This window comes from Contarinia nasturtii, unplaced genomic scaffold (genome assembly GCF_009176525.2).
Source record: "Contarinia nasturtii isolate CC-2019 unplaced genomic scaffold, AAFC_CNas_1.1 Cnas_scaffold_1182, whole genome shotgun sequence".
Classification (NCBI taxonomy): domain Eukaryota; kingdom Metazoa; phylum Arthropoda; class Insecta; order Diptera; family Cecidomyiidae; genus Contarinia; species Contarinia nasturtii.
In genome coordinates this window covers 424,524-436,809 of record NW_022198526.1, presented here as the reverse complement: position 1 = coordinate 436,809, position 12,286 = coordinate 424,524, and positions in this window count along the sequence as shown.

The window sequence follows — 12,286 nt, the reverse complement described above, 5'->3', positions numbered from 1 at the left end:
TCTTTCATTTTGATCAATTGCCATAAAATCGAAGATTGATTATGAAGATATGCCGCATGGGAATTCACTACCTAAATATACATTTCCCTTTTTTAACATTCTGTCGAGCGCATACGCTCTCAAAACGGAGACTATTAATGTACATGAGTACTCTCTCATACATTTCATATCATAGATACTTGTTATCAATTCTGAATGGAATCAAAAGTACAGACGGTTCATAACTTGAGATAATTTATTGAAGTAGAAGAAAAAATATCGATACGGCACGATTTTGTTTGGCTGGTGAGAGAGCTAAATGGTTCGATGAAAGCTATCAATATTCCAAACAATGCAATAATATTAAAAAGATGAAAATCACATAAGAAATAGTGTACAATAAAAGTATATTAAGAAAAAGAAATGAAAGAAAATGGCTCCATCAATTTCAAAATGTTTTTTTTTATCACTGCAGAGAGGACATGATATTTCAACACGCTCTCGGCTGAGATTTTTTTAGCATGTATCCATTTGTGATGTTATTGCTTTTCGAATAGATAGACTTGGCGTAACAAATATTGCATCAAACAATCCACATATTATTTTTTATTCTTCGTCGCTCGTTTTGGATCTTATCAAAATGGCATTCAATCTGTTGAGCATTCGAGAAAATCATAAATGCATGAAATTGAAACTATAATGTCTGAAAGACTATAATATTCGCATACAAAATAACTGAAAACTCGTCTGTTTTTTTTTTAATTTCAATCAAACATAAGAGGGCATTCACCTCAATTCAAACGAAGTAGAACCAAATTTCTCCGTCGTTCAAAAGCAACGCCCTTAAGCCTTTGATAGTTCCGATGGAATGTAATGAATGAAGTGTTTTTATCTCTCTTTCTTGCAATGAAAATGTACAAGGGCTGCTCCATATATTTCTAGAATTGGCAATATTTAGTGTTGTCCGATACAAACCATTGTCATATTCGTTAAGTTTAACATTTGGTAGCATAAACGATCTCAGAACGTTCTGTCATACGCGCGCTATTTGTATTGTTTATAGTGACATCTAAATTGCGTCTCAACAAAAAAATGAATTTTACTCGTGAACATTTTCGTGCGATAATTTACTACGACTTTGGATTGGGTGTATCTCAACAACAGTGTTTTGATCAACTTCATTTGGTCTTTGGCGATGAAGCTCCATGCAAGGCCACTGTATATCACTGGTTTACTGAATTCAATCGTGGTCGTCATTCGCTCATCGACGAATTCCGTGAAGGTCGTCCAAAATCGGTTGTTGTTCCAGAAACTATCGATGCTGTCAGAAACATGATAAAGCAAGATCGTCATGTCACATACCGTGAGATTGAGGCATCCTTGGGCATTAGTATGAGAAGCATACTCACGATTTTGCATGAACATTTGGCCGTAAAAAAGATTTGCTCTCGTTGGATTCCACATAAATTGACCGATGACCAAAAATTAGCTCGTGTGAATTGTTGCAAAGATATGCTCAACAAATATAACCGCGGTGCATCATATTCCGTCTATAACATCGTGACAGGCGACGAATCGTGGATATATGCGTATGAGCCCGAAACTAAACAGCAGTCGACAGTATGGGTCTTCCAAAGTGAAGATAATCCAACGAAAGCTGTTCGCGCTCGAAGTGTTGCGAAGTAAATGGTCGCCTGTTTTTTCGCAATTAGTGGACATGTGGCAACAGTTCCACTAGAGGATCGTAGAACAGTCAATTCTGACTGGTACACCACCATTTGTTTGCCAAAAGTGTTTGGTGAATTAAGAAAAAATAACCACCGTCGCAGTATAAGTCTTTTCTAGAAATATATGGAGCAGCCTACGTAGAAATAATTTTCCAACAAAGCGAACTCATTTCCGTTGAAAGCGAAGAAGGTTCTTTTCCTCTGTGTGTCGTGTTTGTGATTGCTACTTTGGAATTGTATTCATTTTGCATCCGAACAGACTGAATGTGGGTGTGTAAGGCTTTTGTATTTAATTTTTCATTTGGCATAAAATCTCAAGCATTTCTTTGCTACGCTCCTCCTGCACAACACCAACTGAAACAAATATCACAAAAATGCGAATCAAACGGGAAAAAATTGAAGCAAAGAAATCGATAAAAATGCAAAAGCGCACACACCAAACCGAAATCACATCGGGACGATTTCGTATTCGATATGTTTCAAAAAGCTTCTTCTCGCTCTGGCTCAACGTTCAATAGCTTGACTAGGAGGACGATGGGGTTTCTCTCTTTACAATTTTTATTCATCTGTATCTGTATTGGTGACGTTCACTGCATCTCAAAGATAAAAGATGGAGGAAAATGGAGAAAAAAGCACAGCTCGGCTACTCAGCACAATAAAGGAACACTATAAAATGCTTTTAATTAACGTAAATTATAGCTGCATATAAATGTCTGCTTTCATTGTGATGTCTTTGTGTTGTTGTTGTTCATCTTAAATCGAAAATCAATGGAAAAATGGCAATTTCCAAGAAAATTGCTTACTTGATGACACAAACGACATGCGCCAGAATATGCATGGCAGACAAATTGAAAATTAACAATAAAGCAAATAAGTTTAATATTCTCTTTGATCTACATAAATTGCAGGAAATTTTCGCACTGTCATTGTAAATAACACGCATGGCATCGTCGAGACTTCGAACCAAATAAATAAAGAACCGTCTTTTATCCGTAATATCTCTCTTTTGCGCTCTTTGAGTTTGTCTCTTTCACGAAGAGTGAATTGCATAAATATTTCAAAAAAAACTTTTCAAACGGAGCAAAACCGGATAAGCAGATTAAACTTTGCAGATTGAATGAACTTAGTTCACATATTCTTTTTTTGAGATACGCATACGCTATAGAATACTCGTAGTGCTAGTATACAGGGTGGGCCCGAATAAGTGTCGCTTTTTTTTGCACCTACGTAATTTCAACTACAATGATTTCCGATCACCCTTTGGTTCACCGTTATGTTTATTCATGTTTGTGCAATCCACTGTGATGATCTAGGGGGTAACCGCGATTTTAAATATATAGAAATATAAACAAATTCAGGAGTTTTCAACGAATTCAAGAGCTATCGAGAGATATGAATGCAAATTTATATTTTTGGGAGATATTGTCAGACATTCTCATCTAAAAAGAATTCTGGATGTGGGCTTTGGTGGATCTTTAGGATCATCAGAACCGCTCCCAGTTCTGGAAGTGGGTTTTGGTGGATCCTCAGGATGGACCAGACTATGGTTTGACAATGCCCTGGCTCATCCTGGGAGTCCACTTCCAGAACTGGGAGCGTTCTGATGATCCTGAGGATCCACCAAAACCAACTTCCAGAATTGAATACTTTGAGATATTGTGAGTTATAATTGAATACTTTGAGATATTTGAGTTTTAATCAGATTTTAAGAATAAAGTTAAATGTTGGTGGATAAAAAAGCGTGGTCACCCCCTAGGTGACGATGCACAGTATTGCGCAGTTCTTGTTTACTTTACAATAGCAATGGATGTGAAACGTCAACTAGTTTTGAATTTGCACAAAAAAGGTTTGCGACAAGTTGATATTTTTCGGAAGCTTCAGAGCGACAATATCAATTTTAGATTTATTCAGCGCACCATAAAACGATACAAGGAACATGGAACAGTCGATGTGAAGCGAAAACCGGGCAGAAAAAAATCCGTAAGAACAAAAGATCTGGTCAAAAAGGTAAGAGACAAAATTCGTCGAAATAACAAAAGAAGCGCTAGAATCTTGGCTCGTGAGCACAATATCAGTCGATCTTCAATGGGACGAGTGTTGAAAGAAGATTTGGGAGTTCAACCATTTAAAAAAAACCCGAAAACACGGCTTGACAATCAAAAATAAGCAAGATAGAAAGCAAAAATGCAAAGAACTGCTACACCGGCGCGCAACCTCAAACATTGTTTTTTCAGACGAAAAGTTGTTCCTTTTGCAGCCAAGTCTCAATGCGCAAAATGATCGCGTGTATGCAGCGTCAATTGAGGACATTTCTGAAGATGATTTAGTCGTTGAACGATTTCAAAATGTATCGAGTGTCATGGTTTGGGCCGCCGTTTCGGCCGACCACAAATTTCCCCTTGTTTTCGTTGAAAAAGGCGTTAAAATTAACGCAGCTGTGTATGAAGAAGAAATATTGCGCAAAAACTTGTTGCCACATGCCGAAGCTGTGTTTGGTGATGAACCGTGGGTGTTTCAGCAAGATGGGGCACCGGCACATCGAGCAAACAAATTGCAACAGTGGTTAAGAGAAAATGTGCCTGATTTTTTGAACAAAGATGAGTGGCCGCCATTGTCTCCAGACCTAAATCCGTTGGATTATTTTGTGTGGGGCTACATGCAATCGAAGTTAAATGATATGAAAATTAATAAAATTACAAAATTGGATGCATTCAAAAAGAAAATCGTCAAGATTTGGAACGATATTCCCATCGAAATGGTGCGCGCCGCGTGTAAATCGTTTTTACGACGTTTGCGTTTGGTGGTCCGTGCAAATGGAGGAAGATTCAAAACCAAAACATGAATCCAAAATTTTGGACCCTCTTCTAAATCCCAATTAAGTTTTTGTTCAATTTTAGTAAAAAACAATACGTTTTTTGAGCATATATAAAAGCGACACTTATTCTGGCCCACCCTGTATAACAGATTGTGTACAAATCAGAAAATTCTGAACTCGAGCTTCATTTATTTGACTGAACGAAAGGAAAAGTTTTCACATCGTATAGTTCACCATTTCATATAATCCATGTTGAAGCAGCCAAAAGTTTTTGCAGGCTATGTGCTGATTTAAATGCTTCAATTGCATATTTTTGCTTGCAATTTGCAAATCTCCTTCAAATAAATTATGCAATTTTGCAAACACTTCGCATTTTTCGCTCAAGTTTTGAGTTATTTGCACTGTTTCATATGAATGAATGGGTTTTGTATGGAGTTCACTAAAAAATCTCTAAATAAGGATATTTAAAGTATTTTACTTTGAAGAGCATTGCCTAATGGTGAAAATGCAAATCAGCTTAAGTACAATTCAATTTTTCAGATTATCAAAAAAATAAAATCCGAAAAAATGGAAGGCACTTGCGTACCTCTTTAAAATGTTCATCAATAAACTAAATATTCAAAGTTCCGAAATACTATGCCAAAATAACTTACATTATTAACTTTAACATTAGCTAAGCAGTTTCATCGGCGGAAGGAAAAATCAATTAAGACAGACCATTTATAGTTTGAGTGTTAATTAATAAGATTTTTTTCATTTTATGTTCATCGTCGTTCTCATTCATGATTGAAATAAATTTTCTTCGAAGTCGAAACATAAAAACTGGCTTATATGGCACGTTTAAAATGTTTGCAAAAGGGATTTGTTTTTATCCTTCACATTTTGTTTGATTAATCATTTGATTCCAGCGAAACACACTTGCTTCGATCAAAGGAAAAATCTTGCTACCTTGAACAACTTTAATTGAAAAGGTTGTTCAAATACGTATGTTCTCTACTTTCTGCAGCATTTACACAACTGATATCATTTAGCTCCCGAATATTTTTCCGCGGATCTTTTCTACATAACATTTTTCCTCTAAGCCCCTCATATTTCATTCAGAATTATTTCACATTTTTATTGATTATTTTTCGATTATTTTGAAATAATTGTAGGGGAAGGGTATGCAGGATGAAACAGCATGCAGGTTGAAACACCTCGACATTTTGACAAACGGCAACTGACAACACCAAATTGTCTACTGTCATGTTGTTGTATTATTAGTAGCATAGTTTGCGAGTTGGTTAGACACGAGTTGGTTAGACACTCGTTGTATTTTATCCAGACCACGCCGAATTTTTTTTCCAAAAAAGTGATATTGAGATATTTACATTACGTGAAAAAAGTGAAAAAAATTTGGTGATCAAAAAAGGTGAATATCACATTTGCATAACAGTTTTTGTTGTTGTTTCATAATCCGAAGGAATTTCGAACATATCTCGCATTGTTAAAAAAATACAGCGTCATGTCGAAATGGCGTCCATGTATGCAGGTTGAAACAAATTGATGTATGCATGTTGAAACACTATGTGACATTATGAGTTTTGAGAGGGAACGCATACAGATGACACTTTTATGACTTTTTATGTTCGGAATTGCCATTAGGAGTTTGTGTTAGGTGTTTTATTGAATATTTTTTAATTTTTTTTTTAATTTAGACCTTGAATATGGCAAGCCGCCGACCAAGAAAAACTGATCACGGCATTACTGATTATGATAAATTGCTTAAAGCGTTGAAAGAGATCAAGATCGATAAGAAAAGTATTCGATCCACAGCTAAAGCGTTTAAGATCGATCATGTTAGTTTGTCACGCTATGTGAAGAAGCTCAATTTGGAAATATTAAAATGAATCAATTTGGAAGTTGCTGATATTACGAACTGATGCTGAAGGAGTCACCGAAAAAGCGAAAACAGCCAGCACGTGCCGCCGCCGCCAAGAAGCAATCATCATCATCTGAGGAAGATATCGATTTCTGCATGATCTGCATGAAAGATTTGCCAGAAAAATTAACCAACAACTCGATCGAATGCAACAAGTGCCAACGTCCATTTCATTTGAAGTGTGTTGGCATGAGTCGTAGTTACTTTACGTGCATAAACTGCGATTCAGATGCCGACCTATAGAACTAAAATCAATGACTTTTTTACATTTTTTTTTCCCTTTTTTGTAGCTGAAGCCTTTCAAACAAATAAAATTACAATAAACATATAAAATCTGGTGTTATATTTCATTTTGATTTGACCTTTTTTAAATTTCTCAATGTGTTTCAACCTGCATGTCAAAAAAAATTTGGGCCAAAAATCATGTGTTCAAAAATTGACCATACATTTTTCATTTTCAAAGCAATTCAATTAGTTTCTTCAGCGAAAATGTAGCCAAGACAAACACCTTTCCAACGATATATAACACTCCTTGATTTATTTTGTGTGTCAGTTTTTATTCAAAAAAATCAAAACCCGTTTCAACCTGCATACCCTTCCCCTATTCTTTTCTTTTCTGATTCTCCTCTTAGGTAGCCGATGAGAAAGAAAAAGAAATAGTAAAGGTGATAAAAGGCATTCTATTTGCTATGAAAAGTATTTGAATTTTTCAGATATGTATTTTCAGGCTTACAAAAGTTCGATATATGCTGATAGAAATCAGAAACTTGCCGATAGTGGAAACTTATTAGTAGCACAATTTTCTAAAACACCGGAATTCAAAAAGGTAATTGAAGATGTCAACGTGCGCTTACATTTTAAAGATGAAGACTTTGTCATACAAAAAACTCGTGTTATGAACATGTACGACTTGTGTCGTTTCGAAGGCATATGGAAAAAGAATGCAAACAGTGTATGGTGTTCGGTTAGTACCAATTACTCTAAGTTCTAAATAATCCTAAATTTCAATTGAAATATTGTATTGAATCTCCTTTGCAGATGTTTACTAAGGATGAATTATTGGTGCTTGAATATTTCAAAGACTTGACTATTTATTCAGAATGTGAAATTGAATCCAATAGCAACCAATTTCGTCGAGGTACTATATAAAAATAAAACAGTTAAATTTTTTCTCAATGATAAAGGAGTGTATTTACCATTGAAGGGGTGTAATAAGAATGGTTTATGTGATGTAGAATCTCTCAAAGGCAAATTTCAACAATGTAAGAACGTGTAATGTTATGTAAACTTATCAAATATTCAACATTTGCATATATTAACTTTCCGTTTCTAATAATCAGAGAGAAGATATGTTATGAAAAATTTAAATAAAAACTATTTTTTAAAACATTTGTTCTTTTTATTCGGATGAATATTTAATCAGTTAAGCATATTACGTAACAATTTTTAATGGAAACATTGAAGAATGATTTGTTGGACCTTACAACCAATTTATTCGTGACAAACTATAATTAATTATTCGCCTTAATGCGTTACAGTCTAAGAGAGGCGCTGTTGTGCCACAAAATTGATAAAATCAAGTCGATTATAGTCTCGAGCTATGTTTTAATTGTGTAATAGACGTTTAATGTTTCTCTTTGTCGCGGTTGTGGTTCTTTTTCCACCCCCTTTGAGCACATATAAAACCCTAGTAATGAAAGAGTAATTCTCCAGCATCAAAGAAAACCAAAAAAAAAATGATAACAATTGAAATAAACACTTCAGCAACAGATAGAAAAATGGTTTGCCATGAAAAGTGTAAACAAAGAGCCGAAAGAACGTGAAAAAAATTAATGAAAAAAGAATTAAATTGAAATGAACATAGAAAAATACGAAAAAAGTCACATCAAGAAGAAAGTATAACATCAAATGGACGTCAAAATCATACGGCACACACGCACAATAAGGAGGTAATAAATACGAAATATCATTAGATGAAATAGATTGAACATCAAAAGTAGCGATGAAGAAAGCGCCATAAATGCAACGGCAATCGAAATGGGTATATTTGAATTTGGTTGAGCACACGAATGTACACAAGAGATTAACGTGTTCTCATTTTAAAACATCATTTCAACTGCGATTCATTTCATTTGATTCAATGGATTAAAGTGAATCGGTGATGTGTTCAATTTGGAAGCGCCTTTATGTTTCATTGAGTCATTTTTATTGTTTCGGATTTTAACTCTTTCAATACACATACAGAGAGAAAGAGTGTTCAAACATCGAAAGTCAGTTCCATGCGATTGGTTGCGCGAGAAATTCCATCAATTGAATGAATTCACACAAATGAATGGACATTTTGGTTCATTCTGTTTGATTTTTTTACCCACAAAAATACGTGCTCATGCAAACAGATTAGACGCAATCAATTTGAACAATAAGTTAAATTTGTGTCGATATTGGACATTAACTCGTTTTGTTTCGAAGTTTTTCGATACAGAATGAATACGGTTTGAAAATGGGCGCACGAGTTTACTTTTTACTCCAATCACTCTTCTTCCATTCTCACCATGGTTTGAAAAAAAGTGCTTAATCACTCGCATCGATTTCAATTCAATCGATTCGACTAAATTAAGATATTCATGTTCTTGGCACGAACAAAAGGTACAAAATTAATGGATTCATCCAAAGAAATTGGTCGATGTGAAATCAACGTCGAGACACTTGACCAATTGTCACCGAATCAGAGGGGCGTTTCCAATTACATGTAATTTCAATTGAAATGAAAGAATTTCCGAGATGACTTAATTTCGAAAATGGGTTGCGACTACTACGTGGCAAATGGCGTGCTATTTATTCTTCACGTCTTTTATGAAGTCGAATCGGCAACACTTTTATATGGGAATTCTTTTATTACAAATTTGTAAAGTTTTACGAGAATTTTCAACCAATTTATTTCGGTTAAATTGCGAGCTTCCCGGTATTTTTGTCGTAGCTTTCGAAATACTTTGTGGCCAAAGCCACATTTGAAAAAGAATAATTTTTGTTTACAATAGAAAATACCGTTACGGCAATTGAGGTTGATTCTTATTCAGCGAAAAAAATTGAATAAGGAATGTGAAAAAGGTTAAATAGAGTTGACCGCTGCTGGTTCTTTTTTCTTCATCTATTACTCTTCTGTGTGATAATTTAGCGAATAACGTAACTTTGCCCGAAATATCATGAATAATAATTTTCAATTCAGTACGTTTCAGGTAGTTACTTAAAAAATCTCTCAATTTCCATTGGTTGATGCTGAGGGAGTTAAAACTGTAGAAAAAAATGAATGTGTTGTTGGAAATTTGCAAATTACGGTTCAAATTCGAAATGCACAATCGAAACAAAAATGGAGCTTCTGTTGTATCGATCAATTTTGTTATTCAGATTCTTCGGTTCTCGTTTTTTGTTGCTATTTGTGACGAACACATCGAATATTTTTCTGAAGCAAAAGAAAAATGTTGTAAATGCGCATTTGCCAGTAAATGGGAATGTAGTATGCAATTTTATGTGCAACATAATAAAAAAAATTATGTTATATCAAGAGAAAATTTTTCGGTTGCTTTGCCTCCTCGTCTCTTACCTTTTTTTTCAATTTAGCATTTCAAATCCGTAATTTGATAATAATGTTTTCAGTAGTTAGGCTTTTGCTGCAGCACATCGCAATGAATACAATGTGCATCCAAAGGTTAGGCATATTGAAATTAGCCAACCACACACCGCAAACATCGTCGATTGCATAGAGCGAGTTGGCGTTGGCGATTCGAGCACAACATACATTAAAAAAACACTGAAGGTGAGTGCATGCAGAGTATAAAAGAAAGAGAGAGAGAGAAAAATGAGTAAATTTTGTAGAAAACAAAATGAAGCAAAAGAGTCTCCGATGAAGAGGACTTCTTAAGTTGCAATTTTATTATTAAATGGAAGTCGGATGATCGCTAATCATAATATGCGAAATATATTCTCAAGTACACACATCATTCCATCTTTGTTTCTTTTACGTTTCGTTTGTTGGATCTCATAGTATGGGAGAAAAGGCAATACTTATCGGTGCGATCCGCCAGTGTTCAAATAAAAGTTTGCATATTATTCGACGATTTTTTGAGATGGAAAAATGAATGTGTGTAAGTATATTTCAATGCCCGCTACACTCGCTGCTGCACCGCGCGGAATTTATATTTTTTCTTCCTCCTTTCGAGCAGGAATCGAGCATAGAATATCAAAACAAGTAATCATATTTCACCCTTTGGCATTATGCATACAATAATTTATTATTGGATACATGTATCTCTCTTTTCATTCGGGTTTTTTTTTGGGCTCAGAGTCGACTTGTTATTTTTTATTGTTGTTGTGCATGGAATTTGCCTGAGCAATGTGAGCGCGAATGAATTCATCGATAAATACAGAAATTTATTAATTTTTCATTTGCATTAGGTTGTTGATCAAATCTCATCACTTTTATGATGAGAGAAAAGAAAAATGAAAAGAGAGGCAGACTAAGGCACAGAGTTGGAGGGAGAAAGAAAACTTACCGGGATAAAACAACGGCATCGATGACGGTGATGAGTGAAAGAAAAGAGTCAAAGCAAAAATGGTAACGAAAAATGCATAAAAATATGGCGATAATACACAACAACAATCTGCAATAGATTTTACGTGGAGATGGAGGAGGTAAGTGGGTACCGAGAGCGAATCACCAATCTCCTAGTTTCTGTATTTCTTAGTGCTTCTTTTTAATATTGCCAATGAAAATTTCTTTCTTCTGTTCATCTTTTGTGCGCGCACGGAGGCCTCTGTAATTGGAATTTCAGGCGAATATAAGTAGAGAGGACCGATTAGAGAATCAAAGAAATGAATGTTGCGCAAAATGGAAAAAGTTTTCATTTTGGTTTTTGAAGCAAAGGCGAAATTCTATATACAATCGAATTTATTAAAAAGTAGGAAAAGGAACATTTGAATTCAAATCCGTTTTAACAACAGCAGAAGTTGAATGTTTGTTTGTTTTCTTCTCGCTACTACTCGTTCCACTTATTGCCATCGATTTCGTTGCGATTCGGCAAAATTTCTCAGTTTATCGTGCATTATAAAATTATTGGAATTATCGGAGGCAAGCTGATTGCTTTCTTCCTTCAAATGCATTCTGATTTGACGAAATGTGTGCATTGTTTCGAGGCGATATCAGTGTGCTTGCCAGCTTACAAGACCGAAAGATGGAAATCGATTTGAATATAACAATTGCAATTACTTCGTGTGTCATGAAATATGTTCTTTCTCTCCACATCGATATAAATTACGATAATCTTCTCTTTCGTTCACCCTTGGAATCCACTCTGCGCATAGCAAAAAAATTAAAGACACACACATATTCAGTATATTTCTGTATGCAAATTAGACGAGATGAATCGCAGAAGTTAGTTCAAAGAGTTTTTTTGCTGCTGTTAGCGTTTTCATATTATTATATTTTTTTCATTCGGAATAAAATGTACTCAACCAAGTAAAATATAATTTAATGTAAAATGAAATTAATGCAGAGAGAATAAGGAAAAAAGTCCATGGCGTAGAGCAATTTGGAATGCGTACAACTCGCGTTCAAACTAGCATGCACTACACACACAAACATTTATATATATATATATTAGGGTGGGTCAAATTTTTTGTCGATGTAGCGTACTCCCTCACGGTGTTCTTTGGATCAATTTAAGAATTTTTGCCCAAGAAACCATATGTCTAAAATGAATTTCAAGCCTCCCAATTTTTCTAGATAGATATTTTCCAAAATATTTAAAAATCGACTTGGACATTGCATTTAAAATTCAAAAAAACATT